Source organism: Gossypium hirsutum, chromosome A09, assembly GCF_007990345.1.
Source record: "Gossypium hirsutum isolate 1008001.06 chromosome A09, Gossypium_hirsutum_v2.1, whole genome shotgun sequence".
In the NCBI taxonomy this organism is placed as follows: domain Eukaryota; kingdom Viridiplantae; phylum Streptophyta; class Magnoliopsida; order Malvales; family Malvaceae; genus Gossypium; species Gossypium hirsutum.
Genome location: NC_053432.1, coordinates 4,589,230 through 4,600,384, shown reverse-complemented (window position 1 = coordinate 4,600,384; position 11,155 = coordinate 4,589,230). Strand labels below are relative to the sequence as shown.

The 11,155-nt window shown below is 29.7% G+C and overlaps 1 long non-coding RNA gene across 4 annotated transcripts; it reads left to right on the top strand.

Annotated features, from left to right (window-relative positions):
• The first annotated feature begins 5,918 nt into the window (after positions 1-5,918).
• LOC107888606 (uncharacterized) lies at positions 5,919-9,595 on the top strand. Of its 4 annotated transcripts, none has more exons than XR_005901517.1 (6): positions 5,927-6,271; positions 7,019-7,076; positions 7,962-8,039; positions 8,719-8,827; positions 8,913-8,983; positions 9,093-9,595. It is a non-coding gene; the product is annotated as an uncharacterized lncRNA (long non-coding RNA). The 4 variants fall into 4 exon arrangements; XR_005901516.1 differs by having other exon boundaries at positions 7,844-8,039; XR_005901515.1 differs by lacking the exon at positions 7,019-7,076 and having other exon boundaries at positions 5,919-6,271.
• Positions 9,596-11,155: the final 1,560 nt, after the last annotated feature.

Below are 11,155 nucleotides of genomic sequence, written 5' to 3'. Positions count from 1 at the left end.
TTTCTTTTGCTAAGCCGATGAATTCATTAATAAAAAAGACCTCCAAACAGGGATACAAAATCCAAGGATACCATACATCGAAAGAAAGGTAACCCTAATTATCCACATCTCCTTTTGCTCTTCTTCATCATTGACCTTCTTCTTCTTCTTCTTCTGATATCTGAAGATGAAATAAGAAGAGGTGATTAACTCTTCATAGTAATAGTAAGCCTTCATTGAGCGAGAACAAGTAAATAAAGCAAGGGATATTAACAGAATCCAATATACCCTTATAGCCATTTTTCTCCGACGCCATTACTACTCTATCCACAACTCTCGAACCTTCAATTTCAACTCCTATCCTCGGAACCCCTCTGATTGTTCATATGCTTCTTCAGATTTCCCCTGCAAATAAACAAACGAGCATTAAACATCCAATTCCATAAGAAAATAACATCAAATAGAGAAAAACCAACAAAAATTATATTTGAAACACACAAAAACACAAATCCAATCAAGGCTGCATATTGACAGATAATTGAGCATCCATTACTTCCGGCATATATGTGTGTGTATATATATATATAGAATTGTGTAACATTAAGTTATTAACAAAAAATAATTTAAGAAATATATTTTTTTATAATAATTTAATATATTTTAATTATATCCAATAATTTAAATAAGAAATATGATTTTATGTTAATTAATGTAATTAATAATAAAATATTTTAAAAATTAATTAAATATTAAATCCGTAAAATCACATGTAATACTTGTGACATTAGAAGCTAATAATATTAAATACTAGAGACGTAAACTACTTAGGTTTAGCTTAAATAAGCTTGGTTATTTTTAAGTCGAAGAATCCAAATTAAATTGGAGTAAATTAAATTTGAACATAATTTCAAAAAGCTTACAATTAATTTAACAAAAAAAAAATCTTACAATTCAAGTTGAATATTATATCAACGTTTTTGTTATCAGATCAGTGATCGAATCAATTAGGCCATCGATTTGCAGTATATTCGGTTCAAATAAAGTAAATTATTAAAAATCATAAAAATAAAAACATTAATAATTATAAAATACAATTCAACTAGTTCAACTTTTTTAGCCCAGTTTACATATGAGATAATTTTTTTTTACCTTTCCAAATCAATATCTTGATCAATTCCTAGTCCAACCGGACAATCCAATATGATTTAAACAAAATTGAATTATAATTTTTGTACTATTGATTTTTTAAAAAAATATTTGAACCATTGAAGACTATATATATATTTTACTTTTAATGAATTATATATATAGACGTATAAATGCTTCAAGAAATAAATAAATAAATGGTAAATTTACTATCGATTTAAAAATACAATTTATAGTATGGAAATGACCACATGAAAGCTTGAGACCTCTCTTCCTAATAGGACATATAGGGAATAGAATCAAATTCATGTGTAAAGTGAATGACAATTTACAGCAAATATAATCACAAGTAATAGAAAGAAAAATTCACATCAATTGATCAATAAAGTCACATATACAACTTACAACAAAAACCTTAAAGTCAAGCCCTAAAGTAGATCAACTCTCGAAACCAAAGTCCACAGTGGAGTCGCTAAGTTGTTATAACATGTTAAGGATGAACTTAACAAGCTAGACATGAAAATCTAAAAAGTGAAGTTGGCATTAAGCAATTCAAGTTTTGTTGATTAGTCACCTATCACCCAAAGTTTTAAGGTTAATCCTAAGACAAATGTAAGGGAAAATCTTAAAACTAAGCAACGATCTCATAATCAAATCTGGATTCAAGAGTATAGTTACGTGTAGAAAAGATAAAAGTACCCTCACAAAACCTATTCGAAAATAATCCTACAAAACTTAGTGTTTAAGGTTTTGAAATTCTAGTATTGACTCCCAATAAACTTATAATCTAAAGGAAAAAATTATTTCCAAATATATAATACTAAATGAAACTCGAAATTCTATAATTATTGTCTAAATTTCAAAGTTAACTAAAAAAAAGTGTAAAATTCTAAAAATGAAGCAGAATTAAACTTAAAATTCTAGGATTTTAAAATCTAACATTAAGAACTTAAAATTTCTAAAATGTAGAAAAATGAAAATTTAAAACCTATAAATTGAAAGACCTTTGGATCAAAATTTTAGACTAAAATCAAATTAATCTATTAACATCCTAACATCTAAAATGTAGGACTAAAATAAAAAATAAAAAACAAGTGAAAAAGCATTGATCGTGGACTAAGTTTTGCTTGGATGTTTTCTAAATAATTCTAAAGTGTATTATTATTGTTAAAAAAAACTAAGTTGAAAAAAGATTTCTGAGTTCTTTCTCATCATATAGCAGGTCCATAAATACTGTGGGAACAAATTTGATATTGTTTATTTTTCTTGCTAATGATGTATACATGGTTATTAGCTTGCTGGTATTTCAAAATATATTGAATATATTCAACATAAATCACATATATTATATTGAAAAAAAAAGGGGGTTACATATAATAAAGATTGTATGTGATGAGGAGAGTTGATTTTTCCATAAAAGATTCTGAATTGGAAAACTTTAGCTTGATTGTGAGGAAATTGTGAGTAAAGTTGAATTGGAAAACTTTAGCTTGATTGTGAGGAAACTGTGAAGATATCCAAATATCTAAAAAATTCAAAATTCTACAATTATTGTCTAAATTTCAAAGTTAACTAAAAAAAAGTAAAATTCTTAAACTAAAGCTGAATTAAAGTTAAAATTCTAATATTTTAAAATCTAACCTTAAGAACTTAAAAATTCTAAAATATAGAAAAATGAAAATTTAAAACCTATAAATTGAAAGACCTTTGGAATCCAAATTTTATACAAAAAAATAAAATTAAATCTATTAAAAACCTAACATCTAAATTCTAAGACTAATAAAAATTGGAAAACAGGTGAAAAAGCTTAGCTAATTTAAACATGGCCTCACCCTTAACCATTTCCCTTGTTCTAGGGATGCTGCAGGTCTCCATCCTTCTAATTTCCTTTGTTGCAATTGTGTCAACAGCATATTTGTCGCCATTGGACTCCGAAGTGATGGTTGTGGTAGAAAGTGCGTGGTGGAGTACCTATGGCAGCAATGCTCCACAACCTTACAAGTTGTCAGGTATATCATGCAACACTGCTAGAAGCACCTTCGAAATTAATAGATGTTATGAGTTCATTACCGAGGTTGGAGATAGATTTGGGAAATTAAATTTCCCTTCATTTCCAAATGTTGTCCTTCTTGATCTTAGTGGTTGTCAATTTCATGGAAATATCCCGCATCAAATAAGTGATCTATTCGAATTGAAATAACTCGACTTGTCTAGATGTGGTTTATCCGGTGAGTTACCTCCTCCTTTAGGAAACCTAGCTTAATTAGACTACCTTAGCATTTCAATCATTATAATATTAATTATAAAATTAATTGTTCCATCCCTCTACAACTAGGGAATCTAAAGAAACTTTTTAGCTTAAATTTGAGTTTGACCAATCTTACAGGACAAATTCCTTCATTTCTTGGGCTTTTGACCAGTCTTAAGCATTTACGTTCGGATAGGTATCAGATTGATGATGGTAATAATATAATCCCTCAAAATTTGTGGAATTTGAGAGGTATTGTGACTTTACACTTAACTCAATGTGGAATTGTTGGTCCAATCCCTTTTGCTTTGGGTCAATTATTCAATCTCCAATATTCAATTCTTTGGGGCAACAAAATAAATAGATCTATCCTTTCAAAAATTGGATATTTGAGAAATTTGGATCTCTGTGACAATAGACTTGTCAATTCAATACCCATTACTCTATACCAATTAACCAATTTGGAAACTTTGTACCTTTATTATAACCAACTTCAAGGTTCAATCCCTCAAGATTTTGAAATTTTGAAGATTTGAAGAACATCAACCTTTTATCCCTCATTGGTCAAATTCCTCTAGCTTCGTGTCATTCGATGAAATTGGAGTACATTTTAGTCTCCCAAAACAAATTAAGTGGCACAATCCCTTCTTGTATTGGTTGTTTATCGAAGGTGCAGTACATAAGCCTTGGTTCAAATCTATTGAAAGATCCTATTCTTGAAGAAATTTGTAATTTAGCAAATTTAACTTCATTGGACTTCTCCCAAAATAAATTGTTTATTTAAAAAAAAACACAAATCTTTTTCTTAAAAAAATGATACAAGAGTTTACTACTCATCAAGTATAGAATCAACGGTATGTGAAAGCTAAAATCCGCAATTTGTGCTTAATCTTCAATGTTTTAATTGGTGTAAACATTGTAGCAGCCATGATCAGGAAAATAGGGCTTTAGCGGCGTTTCATCAAAAAACACTGCAAAAATTGTAAAACACAGAGCAATAGCGGTAAAACGCCGCTAAAAACCAGAGCATTAGCGGCGCTTTCGGTAAAACGCCGCTAAAAACCAGAGAATTAGCGTCGCTTTCTGTAAAACGCCGCTAAAAACCAGAGCATTAGCGGCGCTTTCGGTAAAACGCCGCTAAAAGTCATATAACGCCTAAAACTCTAAACCCCCAAAAAATCATAAACATTAATCTATAACCCCTAATGCACTAAACCTCTAAACCTTAAAAACCCTAAACCTTAAACTATAACTTTTAAAACCTTAAACCCCAAAAAATATCATATGGATGTTGATGTGTATATACATTGATATTAATGTAAAAGCTTATGTTCATAATAAATTATGGAAGAAATACTTAATATTGATTAAATTTATTTTTGGGTTTAGGGTTTAATATTTAAGGTTTAAGGTCTATGGTTTAGGGTTCTATGGTTTAAGTTTAATGGTTCGTCGTAAACCTAATTGGTTCCTTCCAATTACGTAAATCAATAGTTCAAACCGCACTCAAAGGTAGGGCATTTCCCATTTTTATAGGAACTTCTGTACCAGAAACAATGGTATCTCCAATTATAGCCCCTCTGGGATGTAAAATATATCTCTTCTCACCATCCCCATAGTGTATGAGACAAATGTATGCATTTCGATTAGGGTCGTATTCTATGGTTACGATTCTACCATATATGTCTTTTTCATTTCGTCGAAAATCAATTTTACATGTTAATCTCAAGTGAATCATATTCAATAATTAAATCTTAAACCCTATAATTAATTATTGTTATCGATAATAGATATCTTGATTTTGATAAATAAATATTTTTTATATATTAATAAGGTGTTATATTGTTTAATGGATTGAAGGGATATTTTGTGGAAAACGTTTTAAATGATAAGTTTACCTTTAAATTTTATTAATAGTTTTTTGTTTATACGATTTTAATATTTATCTATACTGACTAATTTAAATATATATTTATTTATACGAACGAAAATCCTCTGCACTCATTTGTGTCTCCACATTTTTTTAATTGTAACTCATTTTCTTTTTATAAAATAGTGAATTTTCCTTTATTCGTAAATCAATCTTCTTATTAAAAAGTTGCAACCCTTTTTTTGTTTTTGTTTTTAAGTAAGTGTTGTTTTAGTTCCAACTTGTTTTATAGAGTGTTTTTTATTCTTTTAAGGTTGATGGTTTATGTTTTATGATTTAGGGTTTGAAGACTATAAGTAAGGGTTTAAGGTTTAGATAATCTCTTATATATTAAATAAAAAGCTTAAAAATTTAATATTTAATATTTTAGTCCATATTTCAGTTAAAAAGTTCAATATTCAGAATTTAAAAAAAATTCAAAAAATGATAATCTCAGCACAAAAATTTTGAAAGAAAAAATAGAAAAAAAATATGTTAAAAATGAAAAAAAATCAAAATTGAGCAATAGTGGCGTTTTTAGGTAAAACGCCACAAAAAATTAAACTCTATAATGGCGTTTTTGGTAAAAACGCCACAAAAGACCATTATTTTTTATCCTTTTTTTAAAATCCCGCTCTCAATTTTTTGGTTACCCGCTTCTCATCTTCTTCTCATTTCCTTTTACTCTTAAAATTTGCCCCCAAATATCCCATTTCCAGCAACACCAATTCAATACACCTACACCAATCACACTTCTTTTTCCTTTTCATTTCACTGCACTAAATTCACCCACCATAGCTACTCCTTTTCATTTTTGCACTGAATTCACTTTCCCACTCTTCGATTTAGAGCTTTCAATCAAAATTGATCTAAGCATAAATACCCATCTCCGAATAGATCTGCTTGTTTATCGCCTCTTGCTTTCGTCTCTTGTCACCAGAAAAAACTATTCCTCATAGTCCAAAGCTTAACAACGGAGGTTTCTTGAGGTTTGAGTTCTTTTAAAAGCTATATTTAAAACCATTTTTTTAGTTTTATGTTGATTCTTCTTAAAGATCCCAATTTGTTTTTTCAAGCATTCGATTTTTTTTTAGTATTCATGATAGATTCCTTTTTTTAATTCAACGATTTTGGTTGTTCTGGATCTGGGTTTTGGAAGTTTACTTGTTTCCTTTCAAAGAACAAAAAATGGGTTATTGTTTGTTTAGTGAGAAAGTTGAAGGGAAATTATGGGATCTCATGTTCTTTTGGGTAACTCTTGGTTTTAGTGATATGGTGGGTTTAGTGTATTTTTTTCAAAATCTCAGTTTTAAGTTTCTGAATCGTGAGATTTTAAGCATGTGCTTGGTAAACAAACGTAGAATTAGGGTTTTGAAGTGTTTATTTGGGAACTTAAGGGATCTTTGTGCTTAGAAAACAAACTAGATTTTATCCAAGAACCGTTAGTTCTGTTTCAACTATTATCTGAATTTTTATTTTTTGCATTATTTTACTCATGGGCTTTGTCATTCCCTATCTTGTTCATTCAGTTTGTTTTTCTTTACTTGTATATGTTTAAAAAACACTATTGGCTGAATGGCGGAGAGTGCCGTAATTTAAACTAAAGTCATTTCGTTTGGATTTGTTGTTTTACAAGTCCAAAAAGCTAGATTTCTGCAGGGAAACTATTTCATATAAAATTAACCCAACTTGTTGTGGGAATTGCAAATACTGATTTCCATGTTGGTTTGGTGTAGGCAATTGTTGTCAGATATTCTTTGTGGTTATAATACTTGAGGCCATGCCTGCTACAAAGTAGTTTGCTTTACATTTTTCTGCCTGCTATAGGTTTCTTTAATTCTAGTAGTTCAGGGTTTTCTTTTTCCTTTTTTTTAATTGTTTTTCTTTTTGTTTGTTAAAATTTTTGAGGTGCGTGCTATGAAATTTTGTCTACATTGAATAATTTTGTTTCTTTAGAAGAATATTTCTCTTGTTGAATATATACTAGTCAGTGTTTTTATAATGCAATAGAATAGTTTGAATGTGATCCTATGGTGTCTGAGATGTATTGTATTAAAAAATCTCTCTTCTTTTTCCTGCTCTAATGGTTCTGAATTTTTGTTTTAAACTTTAGTGGATTTACTTTTTACAGTTTTTCTTGGGATTTGCGATATTGAAAGTGCTTCGATTAGATACTTATTTTTGTTTTTCCTTGTCATTGTTAAGAAGAACTTACCTGGCTGTGTAAGAGTTACAACGTTTACTTGTATTAATCTTAGTCAGTACATTGTGGTTCTGTACATTTTCTACTGTGATATCTAATTTTCTATTGGATTTTTATGCAATTAAATTGATTGTTTATTAAAACCTTTTGTTGTACTAACTTGTATTAAGGTTTTAATCTTTTATATAAGTATGGATATGTTTATTAACCTTTAGACTTTCTCGTTGACCTTCCTGTTTCTTATATAGTTTTTTGATAAAATGTCAAGAAAGCTTGTGATCTGGTTTTCGGTTATTCTATTCTGTAGAATTTTTTCAAGATATGTTGAATTTTCTTATTGGATTTTCCCCTTTACCAGAGTTCTGATTGCAGTCACATTGGCTATGCATTCAATAAGTTGATGAAGCAAATTGGACATCCGGATGAGTTTGAACTGCCAGATTGCTTTAATAATTGACTTTCTGTTCCTTGTGTAGAGATGGATGAATTTGCTTTAGGATCTTATTGGTCATAGTCATGGAGAAGCTGAAACTTTCGTAGCAATTTCAGAAGAGGTATGACAAATATGCTGACGTTTAAAAGAGATTTGCTTTTCGTACTTTCAAAGATTCTCCTAACCTTTCATTGCTGCTTTTATGATTTTCTTTTCACATAGTTGGGTGTATTCAAATTGCTTTTGATTTGCCAATGAGGTTTAATAGTGTTTTCACCAAATTTATTTTGGTTTAAATCTTTTTCTGTGCCCTTTTTATAAAGTTATTTAGATTTGGTTCAAGATAAATTCTAATTACTATTTTCATTGTGCTTTGTGATGCTTGATTTTGATTATAGTCTATTCAGATATGTATAATTTTATAACTATAATTGTACTTGTGAACTTAAAAAAAATGATTTAGATGTCTTCCTGCTTTTCGATGCGTATATCCCTCCAAATGATTTTTCTCAAAGACTATGGAATGTAGACAAGTTCATGCTTTGAATGGAAAAAGAAATACTTGATACCAAAGGCAAAGTCAAAAAATTATCTTAGGGGTTACAAATGAATGGAAATTTTAGTGGAAAAAGTGCAATTATACCATTATACTATCTTGTAATTTCTTAAAAATTAAAAATTAAAACTAGATTGCCGTGTTTAACGATTTAAAGGCTGTTGGAAGTTATATCTGTCATTTACCTTGCCTTGAAATTGCGGATTGTATTGATTCCTTAATTTGGTTAATTTTCTTTTCGTAGGTTATTGGCTCCCTATATATCTTCTGGCATATTTTTAGAAATTTTCAAGCTTTGGATAAAAGGTCATAAGGTGATCGTTCTAGACATTCCGTTGTTCTAGCTATTCCAAGTAAAGCTTTTGATTTACCCTTTTTTTCATTTCTTTATTTTTTATTAATGATTCGGTGATTTGATTTTTTTTTTGAATTTTGCAGTCATTGATGGATTGAAGGAGAAATTCGCTGAGGCAACGAGGTGAAACGATGTTAAAGCTATTGTTCTTACGGTGAGTCTCGAGTTTTTAATCGAATCATCATTTTATTGCATGTTGAGTCTTCGAATTTAGCTCGCTGACTTCTGTTTTTTGTTTTTTTTTTTTTAATTGGTTGACGAAGGCAAGGGAGGAAGGTTTTCCGGTGGTTTTGATATCAATGTTTTCACGAAAGTTCATGGAACCGGTATGAGTTTATTAGTTAGGCAATTTAATTTGAGTGTGAATTTAGTGATTATCGAGTTAATTACTTAAATTTAGTGAGGAGTGGAAATTTAAAATCTCTGATTGTGTATTTGATTGGTGGTTAAATAGGTGATGTGTCGGTCATGCATGATGTAACTGTTGATCTTGTCACTAATGCTATAGAAGCTTCCTAATTCCTTTTCTTATGTTGATTTTTTTTTAAAAACTTTTGGCATTGCGTTAAACATATTTCTGCTACAGGTGTTTCTAGCCCACGGACTACAGCTTGAGAAAATAAACAAAGCTTTAATATTTGATTGTAAATTGTCTTGCAACGTTTAGATGTTTTGTTTTTTTTATTAATAAATAAGATGCTGTATTTGGACTTGCTGTATTTTATTTATATCTTTATATTTAATCTAATTTTTATTATTTATTTTAGTTTTGATTTTATATTTTTATTTTTATTTTAATATTTAATAACTTGAGTTCTAACTTTTAAATTTTAATTGTGTTATTAATTTATTATTTTAAATTCTAAATTTGAATTCATCAAATTTTATATTTAGTTTTAAAGTTAAAATTTTCATAGAAAATTTAATTTGATAATGAATTTTAATTTTTCATGACCTTTATAATATTTTATAATATATATATTTTAAAATTTCATGACCTTTAGTGGCGTTTGGCGAAAAAGTGGCGCTAAAGTTTATGATCTTTAGCGGCGTTTGTGAAAAAAGCGCCGCTAAAAGTCGTGGTCTTTAGCGGCGTTTGCCAAAAAAGCGCCGCTAAAGGTCATGGTCTTTAGCGGCATTTTTTTCGGAAAAATGCCACTAATTTTTGCGGTGTTGCATATAGCGACGTTTTTTGCGGCGCTTGAGAAAGCGCTGCTAAAGGCAAAAAAAAAACGCCGTTAAAAGTCTATTTTCCTGTAGTGGATGCTTGTAGAGTAAATACAAAATTTTCAACTACTTAATCCAAAGAAAAGAAACAACTATCTCCATGTACCGGGAATACAACCCTTAATATCTCACTAGTTTTGGCTATCAATCCATGGTAGATGAAGTAACATTTTGGCTATTATGGAGAATATCTCCTTTGCAAATTGGTCCAAAAATCTCAATTAACACAATTTCTCCTCTTTTTCAACTTAACCCAAGCTCATTCAAAACCTATTAACTAATAAAGCCCACCTATTAACTACCAAAAGCCCAGCAATGACTTCTCAAAAGTATTGAATTAGAATTTTCCATATGAAATTCGCTATAAAAAATTTAATTGTCGATAAACTGTTGCGGTATTTTATAGGAATTTGGTGAAATTTAATATATTGACTATTTTTTTTACATAGAAAGAAAGCAAAAAAAAAGTGGATCAAATTAGAGAATTTCTTTATTATCATATCGTGTAAACCGCGTTTAATTAGACGAGTTTAAGAAACAATTGTTAGAGTATAGAGTCTGTTAGTCTGTTACTAATCTGTTACCCAAACTAGTATGTTGTTAGTATTATGGTTAGCAGCAGTTAGGCATATACAAGTATATAAACTCTATTTGTGTACTTATCCAAGCAGAATACATACTAAGCAATATTTCAGTATTTTCAGTTTCCTCATTTGTTCTTTGTTATTCACAATAATACGGTCACTAACATGGTATCAGTCACTTGATTTCTTGGTGCTTGCTTCCTCTGCAGATCCATAGACCACAAATTCTACTTCAGCTAGTCATACTAGTACTCCCTTTTTCCAGCTCGCATTTGGTTCAGTCATTTCCTTGTCATGACACCGTAAAGTTAGATGAAGGAAATTTTGTGCAATGGCAGTAACATGTTCAATTAATCATTGAAGGATATGAGTTGCAAGGTTTTTTAGAGGGTACGTTACCTGCTCTGCCTAGATTTGTGGCTTCTCCAGATGGTGTTTTGACTCCGAATCTTGACGCGTCCTTGGTTGTTCAACAAGTTACTCGCCTCTTGGTTACTTTCTATGATTAGTGCTTC